The sequence below is a fragment of the Bos indicus x Bos taurus genome, chromosome 23, assembly GCF_003369695.1.
Source record: "Bos indicus x Bos taurus breed Angus x Brahman F1 hybrid chromosome 23, Bos_hybrid_MaternalHap_v2.0, whole genome shotgun sequence".
In the NCBI taxonomy this organism is placed as follows: Eukaryota; Metazoa; Chordata; class Mammalia; order Artiodactyla; family Bovidae; genus Bos; species Bos indicus x Bos taurus.
The window spans coordinates 41,108,637-41,121,939 of record NC_040098.1 but is presented as its reverse complement, the minus strand read 5'-3'; the positions used below and the strand labels follow the sequence as shown (position 1 = coordinate 41,121,939).

Sequence of the window (13,303 nt, the reverse complement as noted above, 5' to 3'; positions counted from 1 at the left end):
TGTATCCATGAAATTAAAAGACGCTTGCTCCTTGGAAGAAAAGTTATGACCAACCTAGATAGCATATTCGGAGAAGGCAATGGCACCCCACTCCAGTACTTTGCCTGGAAAATCCCATGGATGGAGGAGCCTGGGAGGCTGCAGTCCATGGGATCGCTAAGAGTCGGACACGACTGAGCGACTTCCCTTTCACTTTTCCCTTTCATGCATTGGAGAAGGAAATGGCAACCCACTCCAGTGTTCTTGCCTGGAGAATCCCAGGGATGGGGGAGCCTGGTGGCTGCCATCTGTGGGATCACACAGAGTCGGACATGACTGAAGTGACTTAGCAGCAGCAGATAGCATATTAAAAAGCAGAGACATTACTTTGCCAAGGTCCATCTAGTCAAAGCTATGGTTTTTCCAGTAGTCATGTATGGATGTGAGAGTTGGACTATAAAGAAAGCTGAGCACCGAAGAATTGATGCTTTTGAACTATGGTGTTGGAGAAGACTCTTGAGAGTCCCTTGGACTGCAAGGAGATTCAACTAGTCCATCCTAAAGGAAATCAGTCCTGAATATTCATTGGAAGGACTGATGTTGAAGCTGAAACTCCAATCCTTTGGCCACCTGATGTGAAGAACTGACTCATTTCCCTGATGCTGGGAAAGATTGAAAGTGGGAGGAGAAGGGGACGACAGAGGGTGAGATGGTTGGATGGCATCACCAACTCAATGGACATGAGTCTGAGTAAACTCTAGGTGTTGGTGATGGACAGGGAGGCCTGGCGTGCTGCAGGCCATGGGGTCGCAAAGAGTTAGACATGACTGAGCGACTGAACTGAACTGAACTGATGGGACTGACCCGTGCCAGTGGTTCTCAGCCTGTGACCCCCTACCGGTAGCATCAGCATCACTTGGGAACTTGTAATAAATGCGTTTATGACTAAAAGACCACTTTCCAGCAGGTTCAATTAATTACCCCTGCACCCAAGGATCAAGTTGAATATCTACAAAGAGTTGATTATTATCTCTTCTGAAACCTAATTTATTGCCATTTGTACTGGAGTATGGTGAGACCACTCAAGATGGCGGTTCCCTTGCTCTTTGTACATCTCCTGCATGACCAGTGCCTGCTTCACTCACATGCCTATCCGGTCCTCTTAATTATGTCTTAATCAGTAACTGGCTACGTGCTTGCCTGCTGCCCCAGACACTGGTTTCCCTGGTGACTGATGAGAAAACCTCACATTGATTCCCCATATAAAGGGCAGTCTCCTTGTCCCTCAAGCAGCGAAGGTTGCGATTGTGTCCTGCCTGCTCTTACTGTCTGCTGTTCACAGTGGGGTGTCACTCTACGCCCTTTTGTTTCAGACACATAGAAACATAGAGCTTTTGGTTCAGACATATAGAGCCGTTGTTCAGACAGCGGTTGCATCTCTGTGCCTAGTAGCGGTTGATGTTTCTGTCACTGTCTCTGGGCACTTTCTTTCGTCTAGAAGGCTCATATGTCTGTGGCATCCAGCCCAACTACTAGCTATTACATTTAATTTTGAAAAGCATTTTTTCTTAAATATGATCTAAAGGAATAGACAAGATTATAAAAAAAAAGAAATCTTTGAAGCTTATATTCATATGGTTTCATAAAATGTACAAATTTCACCCTCCAATTCAAGAAAACTAAACCTGCAATTATAGGTAATACATTACGATGCGATCTTTGTAACTAATACAATTATGTAAAGTTTAAAAATAAAATTAAAAAAAAATAAAACAAATGTACTTTGAAAGACACTAGCAAGAAGCTGAAAGACTTCTTTAAAATCCTTTTTTTTTTTTTTAATAAAATGCCCTTAGAGAGTTGAAAAGAATTTAGGAAAGGTATTTACAGTTTAACTAAATAATAAAGGTCCTGAGTCCATCCTAAAAAAAAAAAAAAAAAAGAATTCCGACCATGCTTCCATGTTACATCAAAGTGCTTTCAAGTGAAAATGTTAGTCGCTCAGTTGTGCCCGATTCTTTGCAACCCCATGGACAGCCACCTGTCCATGTAATTCTCCAGACAAGAATACTGGAGTGGGTTGCCATTCACATCTCCAGGAGATCTTCCTGACCCAGGGATTGAACCTGGGTCTACTGAATTGCAGGCAGGTTCTTTACCGTCCATTTTCAAGTGAAAGTAAAACATTTATACTTTCACTTTCAAGTGAAAGTATATATAATTGTTTTAGGTTGAAACAAAATATTTAGGGTATATATACACTGCTTTGTTTAAGACTCCCTAACTATTTTTATTAACTAATAATCTCCGCACATGATTCATCTATTGTATTTTTAAGAAATTTTCTAACACTTAATATATTGACCCTAAAATGTGTGTTTCATATTTTAAATTTAAAATGAGGGCTTTTTTCCTCACATGCCATTCAAAATTATAAAAATATATTTTTTAAACCACTTAAGGAGTTAGCAATTTTTAAAAAGTTGAAATATGCTATCATATATTTAACCAATGCTTCTTTATTGGAGGATTTGGTTATTTTCCATTTGGCAGTAAGTTATTGCAAACAATTTTACAGTCAACACCAAAATACCAGCTTATTAGTCTTAAATTTCATCTCATAAATTCATGAAATGAACATTTTGATTTTTAGCAATGCAGGAAATTGCAATTTCCAGAGGCATATTATGGCAATGAGCAATTGCTGATTAGTCCAGAATACTTGGAACCATTTGTTTTATTTAATTCTCCAAAAAAGGACAATTTATCCCTTTGTCCTTCTAGACTTGTTGAAATCTGTACAACTTGAATGAGGGAAATTCACACCAGAAAAAAAGCCAAACAAGCAGTTACCAGCTGCAGCTGATGTAGAGAAATTCACTTGGACGTTCGTCCTTGACTTCAGGTGCTAGGGGCCTGCCAATTAGGTGCTAGAAAGAGGAACTTCTCTAGTGCAACCCTGTCTACAACAAAGCAACATCTAATTTATTCACGCTCTGGTCTTGAGGCAGTTTATTGTCAATACCAAATCATTCTATTAGATAGTCTTTTTTAATTGAACTTTTTATTTTGCAATTGTAAGAAATAATACAGCGAAATACAATGTGCTCTTTTTCCAGACTTTCCCAGAGGTAACATCCTGCAAGACTGTGGTGTAATACAATACCACAGCCAGGATGTCTACATCAATTCAATCTAGACCCAGGCTATTTCCATGGCTCCAAGGACCCTTCATGCTGCCCTTTTAAAATTATTTTATAGTTTTTATGGGGCTTCCCTGGTGGTGCAATGGTTAAGACTTCGTCTTCCAATGCAGGAAGTATGCGGTTCCTAGTCAGGGAGCTAAGAAGATCCCACATACCTCAGGGCCAAGAAACCAAAAAATAACACAGAAGCAATACTGTAAAAAATTCAATAAAGACTTTAAAAATGGTCTACATTTAAAAAAAAGTATTTTAAAAAATAATAAGATTATTTTATAGTTTTAAATTTCTGAGTTGAAAGTCACATAACATGCACCATCTTAACATTTTTTAGTGCACAATTTGGTAATAAGTATATTCATATTGTTGTACAACTGTCTACACTCTTTTCTTAACTGAAGTATAGTTGACTTACAGTACTATGTTAGTTTCAGGTATCCAACATAGTGATTCACTATTTTTATAGATTCTACTCCATTTAAAGTTACTACAAAATAATGGCTATATTTCCCTGTGCTACAATATATGCCTGTTGCTTATCTATTTTACACAGAGTTGTTTGTATCTCTTAATCTCATACCCTTTACTGCCCCTCCCCCATTCCTTCTCCCCATTGGTAACCACTAGGCCTGTTTTACTTGTCTGTGAGTTTGTTTAAAATATCTTTGCTGTTGTTTCTTCTTACTCCAGTCTTTGAATATTAAGCATCTACTCTTTGCCAGGCCCTGTCCTAAATACAGTGGTAGGATAGGCATGTCACCAGGAATATGTAAGGTGGGGGACCTGATTATGAAAATTTAACCTCTTGGGGAGGGGAAAGCACGTGTATACATGAGACTTTCAAAATTGGATAGTATATGTCCCAATTTCTAAAGTGGATAGTACATTTTCCAAAAGACAAATCATAGAATAATCAAACAATCCTTCTCATTTCCACTTCTTTTTTTCCTTTTGTGTGCCTACTTTTTAATCTCCAAATTTCTTCCCTCTTTATACATCCTCCTTTTCTCTAGTTTTTCCTTAGATATTTAAGAAACAAAGCTTGGTGAAATTGCAAAGTTACTATCTAATTACTCTCAGTACACTAAGAACTTTTATATTTTCTGTGAAATTTTCTTAATCACAAGGACTTTCTTTAAAAAAATCATCCTTTTGTAGTTATTTGCTTTGGTCTGTGTCCAGCAGGTGGCACTAAAGGATAGGTAATAGAAGTCAATATGTGTCTCCACTGTAGACTAACAATCTATTGGAGTTTATAGCATTTTTCAGTCCTTCTACTTGACTGTATAATAATCAAAACTTTGGATGGTCTATCTCATGAATATTTTAGCTTCTGGGTCACTATTACATTCTCCAACATTTCTCTTAATTCTTGATGATTTCAATGTCCTTGTGGAAGATCCTTCCTACATCCTTCGCTTCTTCATTTGGTTCTTCGACTTTCTTATGCCCCTGATCTTTTCCACTAGAGAGCTCAGAACATTTACTTTGTACTTGTCCTCTTTTCTATCCACACACTTTTGACCGGAAACAAACAGACTACCAGACATTTCTCCAATAAAAATGGGTTAAGTTGGGATCAACAGAGAATTGAAATTTGGGGTGTGCAACCATGGCACGCCACATTCAAGCCCCCACCCCACCCCGCCCCAGAGCAATGGAAGACTTTTATAAGAGGAAAAGAAAGTCAGCAGAGTCCTTGTCGGGAAAGGAGTCTTTTTCTTCCTGCTGGGTCAAGCATGTCCCAGGGTGTGAGAGCTCCTCCTTCAGGTTTCCCAACTCTATTTAATTGTTGTTTCTGCTTATTATTATTACTTTACAATACTCACCTTATTAGCATTCATTCTGTCTGATGGCTTTAAATAACAGCTACATGCAGAGGACGCCAAATTTATATCTTCCTTAAGTCTAGGCTTCATTTGGCTGTGCCATCAGCATCTCAACATGTTCCAAATAGAGCTCTCTCCCTCTCAAAACCATTCCCTTTACCACTCCTCCCCAAACAAACCCTGACAGCATCCATGACTTCTCTCTTTCTCTCACGTTTTCTACCTGGGCCTTTAGCAGATCCTGTCAGCTCTTCTTTCAAATTATATCCAGAGTCTGATCACTTTTCACCACCTACACTAAATCCCTGTCTGAGCCAAACCCATCTCTCACCTGAATTGTTGTCATAGCCCTCTAATTCATCTCCCGGCTTCTGCCCCTTCTCCCTTCAGTTGACTCTGAAGACAGCAGCCAGACTGACAATTCTAAAATAGGAGAGATCTTATTATCGCTTTGCTACTCAACATTACAAAGTCTTCTCACCTCATACCAAGTAAAAGCCAAAATAGAGGTCTACAAGGCCATGTAAGACCAGACTCCAGCGCCCACCTCACCATCCTGTTCCCTTGGATCTCATTTTCTAATACTCTCCCTTCATTCCCTCCAATCACACTAGTCCCTCTATGTGATCCCACCGCGGAATCTCTGTACATTTTGTTCCCTCTGCCTGGAAGGCTCCTCCCCCAGACAGCTGATTGGTCATTCTTCCCCCTCTCCAGGTGGGACAGCCAATGAGCTTTTCCCTGGATGAAAACTGTAGTCTAGCCACTCCCATAGTTCTTTAGCCAGCACGAAGCTTTATTCTGGGGTGGTTTATGCACACACATGTGCGTTCATGTACGTGCACATACACGCACACACATTTTATTACTCCTCTTTCCCCAGCTAGAGTGTGAGACCCACACGGGAGAAGACTTGTGTCTGTTTTGTCATTGCTGTATCTTTAGGGCCAACAAGGGGGCCTTGCAAGCAATTGGCCACCAATAAGAACTTGCTGAATGAGTGAATGAATGATTACTCTAAGTTGAATTAGTGGTTACATCCCAGAATGTTTCTCAGCTGGCCAGTCTCACCTCACCCTCGTGACATCGAGTACTTTGCCCTTTTGAAGTACAAACAAGCAGGGGCAGATCTCCAAGCCCTTGGTCAAGGTCTTTATTGAAAAAGAAGATTGAAACTCAGAACAAACGAACTCATTTTTTGTGAATCATTCACTGACAAATACTCTGCCAACTAACCCCTTTCCTTGATCCGGCTTTTATCTGAAGGTATGATTCCTAATATAAATCCTACAAGGCTGAACACGATGACACGTATTATAAAATACCAACCAGTGAGAGAAAAACATCTTCACTCAGAATCGTCTATAAATTTGGAATTTCCTCAGCCTAGCCAATATTTTTGGAGAAGGCAATGGCACCCCACTCCAGTACTCTTGCCTGGAAAATCCCATGGACGGAGGAGCCTGAAAGGCTGCAGTCCATGGGGTCGCTGAGTCGGACACAACTGAGCGACTTCACTTTCATTTTTCACCTTCATGCTTCAGAGAAGGAAATGGCAACCCACTCCAGTGTTCTTGCCTGGAGAATCCCAGGGACGGGGGAGCCTGGTGGGCTGCCGTCTATGGAGTTGCACAGAGTCAGACACGTGACTTAGCAGCAGTAGAAGCAGCAGCCAATATTTTAGAGCCCTGAAAATGGATGATTGTAATTTGTTTTTGTGAACCAGGCTAAGTTTCTCCAGTGGCCGTGTATTTGTCTTTAAGCCCTAAAATATTTGCACTAATATAAATAAAAAGGAAAGATTTGGGGCTTCTATCCTCCAAATTACATGTCCTATATTTCAAATGTGATGGGTATTATCAAACCATTTCTCTTGTCAGATGAAAATTTTTTATTTGCTGTATATTTGCTTAGAGGAGAGAGAAATCACACCCAAACTCTTTTGCATCAGATTTTAAATACTAAAGTCTTTTTGGGAGGTTTGGGCAAGGAATGGAAAACGTGACATTAATCCTTCTGTAGAGAGTATAGTATTCTAAGGATGTTCATTATGGAAATTTGTGTATTTCCCACAGTGTCCAGCCTTAAACAGTTTCCAGAGCTAGGTAACTGATAGCTCAACTGCCATCTAAAGAATGATTCTGCTTTTTCACTTTAAGTACTTTTAGGCTTTAGGAAAAAATCAAACAACCCTTTGCCTAACTAGTGTCCTTGATTCTCCCATCTTTCAGGCAACAAGTGTGAATTTAGCATGTCTTTTGTGCTAGGTCTTTGGGATATAGAGAATAAGCAATAAAGAATATAATTTATCTTTATTTGAAATGCTGATGATGAATTAGCGAATTCTGCAGGTAATCGAGATATTCAGAGGATCAAAATGCAATGCACTGGGGGACTTTCCTGAAGGTCCAGTGGTTCGGACTTCAGCTTCCAGTAGAAGGGGTATGGGTTCCCACATGCCTTTTGGCCAGAAAACCAAAACATTAAAGAAAGACGAAGCAATGTTGCAACAAATTCAGTAAAAACTTTTTCAAAGGTCCATATCAAAGAAATCTTTTTTTAAAAAAAATGCAATGTGCTGTATTCCAAATCAGAGGCACAGAGAAGCAGAGAGAGAAAAATGCTATTTCTGAAGGATCCTGTGACGGTTTCGTGGAGAAAGTGACATTCCAGCAGAATCTTGACTGATGAGTGGGAGTTGACCCAGTATAGAAATAGAAGAATCTCTCCGGAGAGAGACTTGAATCTGCAAAGACTGCAAGTGTGAAGGAACGCAGCATGGGGTAGTGTTTGGTGCACACGGGGAAGTGCTTGAGCCAGAGATGTGAACAGGAGAAGGAAGTCTCTGGAAAAGCTACAGTGTCTTTGGACTCTGCTCAGTGGCTGGGCTTTCTGCTGTAAACACACAAGTCTTCAGGTGACGGACAAACTCAGCATCTGCTTTAGGATGACCCTTCCAGTACAGCGCTTCTCAAAGTGTCCGGACCACCAGGAACAGCCTCCCCCAAGAACCTGATGAAAAATCCAAATTTTCATCCCCAACCCCAGCCTTCAGAATCAGAAATTCCAGTCATGGGATCTGGGAATCTGTGTGTTGTGTCACAGCACCCAGCCTATCCTGACGCACGCTTAAGTTTAGGAACCACTGTTCCGGTACCAGCATGGGAGATGCAGTGGGTAAATACAGATTGAAGCTCAATAGATTGTTGCAAATAGCTCAGCCCTGAAAAAAAAAAAAAAGCCAGAGGCATGAGTGTGGGCAGAGCAGGATGTATGAGAGAGGACTTTGTGAAACCTTACACTTGGCAGGAGATAAGCAAAGGACATCTGGAGCACCAGTTGTCAAATTTCATTGGTTCCCAACATTTTCTGGGTGCTTTTCAAAACCTGTACCTTCTAGGTCCCACTCCTGACTCATCAAACAGAATTGGCATCCCGTTCAGGGATCCTCTTTCTCTGCTGCTCCTGTGTCTTCTTGGCATTTTGCGGTGGTTTTTTTCCCTGGAATTGTCCATCTGGCTGAGGTTGGTCAACTCCTTGCACTTTGGGGGAGTTTTTGTTAAGTAACACCTGCTTTCTTTAGGGAGGAAGAGCACTTTACAGAATCAGAGCTTGGAGGTGCCTGCAGAGCCCCAGGACTCTCCATTCCTGCCCCTCATTCATCCCCTGTGCTGTGTGCTAAGCCACTTCAGTCCTGTCTGACTCTTCTCGACCCTGTGGACTGTAGCCCACCAGGCTCCTCTGTCCGTGGGGGTTCTCCAGGCAAGAATACTGGAGTGGGTTGCCATGCCCTCCTCCAGGGGATCTACCCAACCCAGGGATTGAACCTGAGTCTCAGGTCTCCTGCATTGGCAGGCGGATTCTTTACCACTAGTGCCATCTGGGAAGCCCTTACTTAGCATTAGAGCATAAAGATTTTGATACGAAACATTTTCATTTCTAACAATGTTTATAATGGCTGCATAATGTTCTACCCAATGGATATGTGATTTATCTTTTTAACCTTTCTCTTACTGTTTATACTTTGACTATTTCTCATATTGTACTATTAAGAATAATTATGATGAACCTTTTCATCCATGTAGATTTTCCCATATTATAAAATGTTTCCTCAGATTTTCAGGGGAATTAGGTGGTTAAACAGGAAACTTTTTTTTTTTTTTTCCATATTGGGATATAGCTGATTAACCCGTGTTGTGATAGTTTCAGATGAACAGTGAAGGGACTCAACCGTACATGGACATGTATCCATTTTCCCCCAAACTCCCCTCCCATCCAGGCTGCCACATAATATGGAGCAGAGTTCTATGTGCTGTATAGTAGGTCCTTGTTGGTTATCCATTTTAAATCCAGCAATGTCTACATATCCATCCCAAACTCTCTAACTATCCCTTCTCCTCATTCTTCTCCTGGCAACTGTAGATTCATTCTCTAAGTCTGTGAGTCTCTTTCTGTTTTGTAAGCTCATTTGTATCATCTCTTCGGATAAACAGGAAACATTTTTATCAGCCCTGACCCATGCTGCTCAATTATTTTCCAAAGCGGATACAGTCAATGGAAGATGAGTTTCACTCTTGCCCTGTTAACACTGAATATCATTAAAATAATTTTTATGGTAATTAGGAGGGAAGATATGTTTATTTGTACACATATAATTACTACTGAAATTAAACATATACTCTTTATTAATTTATTTCCCTTTTGTGAACACTTTTCAGTGCTAGCTTGTAAACCAATGAGAGGTTCGTTTCTGGAGCTTTCTGATGTCCTCATGCTCTTCCTTTCGTTCAACCACCTGTGACTGGCAGGCTAGAAGAATACCCGTAACACTGTTCTCACACTGGGTGGTGAGTAGCACCAGGTAACCAGTTAATTGCCAGTTAACAGCACTAGGTAACCAGTTAATAACCAGGTACTTGTGTATGTGTTGGTCGCTCAGTTATGTCCAGGAATTGAACCTGTGTCTCCTGTGTTGCTGGTGGATTCTTTACCTTCTGAGCCACCAGGGCCATGAGGTTGCAGGCAAGTTCCCAGCCTCCTTTTCATTACCCTCTTCCTTCTTGCTGGCTTCTGCTCTCTCAGAGGAGTGATACTGCCGTTTCTGCACTTGGGAGAAGTTATTGAGGGCACATTAGAATCATCTGGGGAGTGTTTAAAATTCCCAATACTCAGCACCTTCTATACACCAATTAAATCAGAGTCTCTGGGGGTGCGACCTGGCATCACTGTTTTTTGAAAGCTCTCCTGAGGATTCCAAAATACAGTCAAGGTTGAGAACCACAGCTTTAAATCTGCAGCCACAGGCTACAAACCCCCATATGCAGTGGCCCCTACCCTCCCGGGGGCTCACAGCGGGGCAGTTTTGGTGGCAAGTTCGGTTCAGTTCAGTTGCTCAGTCATCTCTGACTCTTTGCAAACCCAAGGACCGAAGCACAGCAGGCCTCCCTGCCCATCACCAATTCCCAGAGTTTACTCAAACTCATGTCCATCAAGTCGGTGATACCTTCCAATCATCTCATCCTCTGTCATCCCATTTTCCTCCTGCCTTCAATCTTTCCCAGTGTCAGGGTCATTTCGAATGAGTGGCAAACTTTCCAATGGGTGGCAGAGCACATTCTGCATGCTTTTATAAGGAAGTGACTATATACCCTACACACATGTGTGTATACATGCCTATGCACGCACACACACATATATACCTGAATGTGCCACTTAAATAATTATAACCTATAATTTAATCAACCAGTGACCTCATTTCAAAAAGCACGATCGGATTCTGACTTACCTAAGAAATGGTTACATTCAGTATGATGTATTTACTGAGGTAAAACATTTATACTCATTGGAAAAAAAATCCTGATGCTGGGAAAGACTGAGGGCAAGAGGAGAAGGGAGCAACAGAGGATGAGATGGTTGGATGGCTTCACTGACTCAATGGACACGAGTTTGAGCAAACTCAGGAAGATGGTGAAGGACAGGGAAGTCGCACAAAGAATGACGGAACAACAAAAACAGATTGGAAAAATCATTTACAGACTACAGGTTAGAGAAAACTGAGATTTACGTTTACAAACTAGAGATTTAAAAAAGGGTTTCACATTGTTTCTATTAACAAGAAATTCTGATTTCTCTTGAGAAGAAATTTAAACACCATTACCCGCGGAGGTTTCTGCAGCAATACTTCTCTCCACTAGGTGGCGCTCCGGACAAATTCATAAGTTGCTGCCTTTGCCACAATGCAAAGGTCTCTAGAGAAATTCAATTTTCCTGTGGCAGGAATGGCTATTCATTCATGGCCTGGATCGACAGCAATCAGAAACGGTTTTCTTACCTTTTTCTAAGTGAGAAATAAAGTTAGGCCTGTTTGAACTGTATTTAAATGATCGATCCAAATATTGTCTTTAGAATTTTTAAAAATCTACATTATGTTATTGAATTCTATTGCATCTCCCATTCTATTGCATTATCAAGATAATTATAGGTTTTAAAATGGCTTCAATGGCTTCATTTTACAGACACGCAGGGCCTGCTTTTTCTATTAAAGCCAATATTGAAATATAGTCCCCACCGTCTATATATAAAGACCCAAACACACATTAGACCTCCAAGAATTGAATTTATTTTTATGGGCTAAAGCATCTGAATGTTATCTGAGACAGGATTAAATGGAAAGCATTCCTGACCCTTCTCAACAGAAATAGGACCATCCTTGGCCCCGGGCCTGGGCGGTTGAGCCCTGGGCTAGACGAATATACAGTTTCAGCAGCAGACAGGTCTGGGTGGAGCTGCTGACAGCGCCTGTGGACATTCTCAGGAACCTCCATAGAATTTCCCGAGGCAGCCGGTCACTGTCATCCCTTCAGTTGTACTGGAAAGGGCAGGATTCTTGACCATCCAAGAGGTCCAAATGCCACAGCGTATCCCGTGTTCATCCACGTCTAAGTGTAGGTCCTGCCCTAAAGATTCTTTCTGCCATTTTTGTTGACATGGATAAGTCATTGGAATGAGCCTGGGCTCATCTGTCGTAAAGCTAAGCTTGACATGAAGAGCCAGAGAAGGACAAAGACACGTTTGCTTTCTTCACGCACTAGGAGCCGTGTCACCTCAGGAAACTGGACGTTAATGAGCAGAGAAAACGACAGCAGCGTTTCATCCTTCCACTGGCACAGCCCAGAGCTTGGCTGGCCTCTGAGCCTGCCTCAGCAACGACGACGCGCTTGACATTCGTAGCAGCTTCTTGGATGAGGATGCTGGTGCCTGAGTGTTTACATGGTGCTCTTTCTGATGGCTGGTTTCTTCTCTTTCCTGCCACTCCCGGGGCCCAGGTCAGCCAACCTCTCACGTCACAGAGCAGAGTCCCTCCAATCATGCTTATGCTTTTACACCAACGCCATTACTTCCTTCTAAGAAATGTTCTCCAAGGACATGGGTTCTTGGAATGAACACAAAAGTTGACTTGGGGGAATTCCCTGGTGGTCCAGTGGTTAGGACTCTGTGCTCTCACTGCCGCGGGCCTGGGTTCAATCCCTGGTCGGGGAGCTAAAATCCCATAACACCCTCCCTACCCACTCCCAACCTCCTCCTTAAAATAGAAAAGAGAGAGAGAGAGAAAAAGTAAACAAGGAAGGTGAGAGGACACAGGACTGAAACGCCTAAGTCATGCGGTTTATTGATTTCTTTTTTGGCCTCACCCTGCAGCCTGTGCAATCTCAGTTCCCCAAACAGGGACTGAACCCTTGACCACTGCACTGGAAGTTCTAACCATTGGACCACCAGGGGAGTCCCAAGTCATAGGTTTTAAAAGGGCAGTCTTGTGCTCAAGGCCGGCTTCTCACCTCATTAGGGAGCTGGACTCGCAGGACAGGTGGACACTCCATTTTAGAGCGGTGCTCGCACTGTGACAGGCCAGCCGACTGACAGTGACCTGCAGTTCATGTGAAAGCAACAGAGAGGAAAGGGATCCCTGGGGTTAACGGTGCCCCTGGAAGTCAGGCTAACGTGGGTGTGGTCAGCCTCTCCCTCAATGCCCTCTGCCCACCCCGTGCTGGGGGAGCAGAGGGGACCAAGAGGGAGTCAGATGACCCAGCAAAGGGAAGGAAGTCAGCATGGCTGGGACGAAATACAACTCTACCAAGTCATCATGTGCCGTCCTTTAAAACCTCAGTTCAGGGCTCTGCGATGACCCAGCGGGGTGGGATGGGGAGGTGGGGGGGTAGGTTCAAGAGTGAGGGGTATACATTAATCATACAGCTGATTGACTCACTGTACAGCAGAAACTAACACAATATAGTA

At 42.2% G+C, this 13,303-nt stretch overlaps 1 long non-coding RNA gene across 1 annotated transcript; it reads right to left on the bottom strand.

The window, feature by feature from the left end:
- Window positions 1-7,306: 7,306 nt before the first annotated feature.
- LOC113881932 lies at window positions 7,307-10,428 on the bottom strand. The gene is made up of 2 exons (XR_003508218.1): window positions 10,003-10,428; window positions 7,307-8,234 (listed from the first exon to the last, which is right to left on the bottom strand). It is a non-coding gene; the product is annotated as an uncharacterized LOC113881932 (long non-coding RNA).
- Between the last annotated feature and the right edge of the window lie 2,875 nt (window positions 10,429-13,303).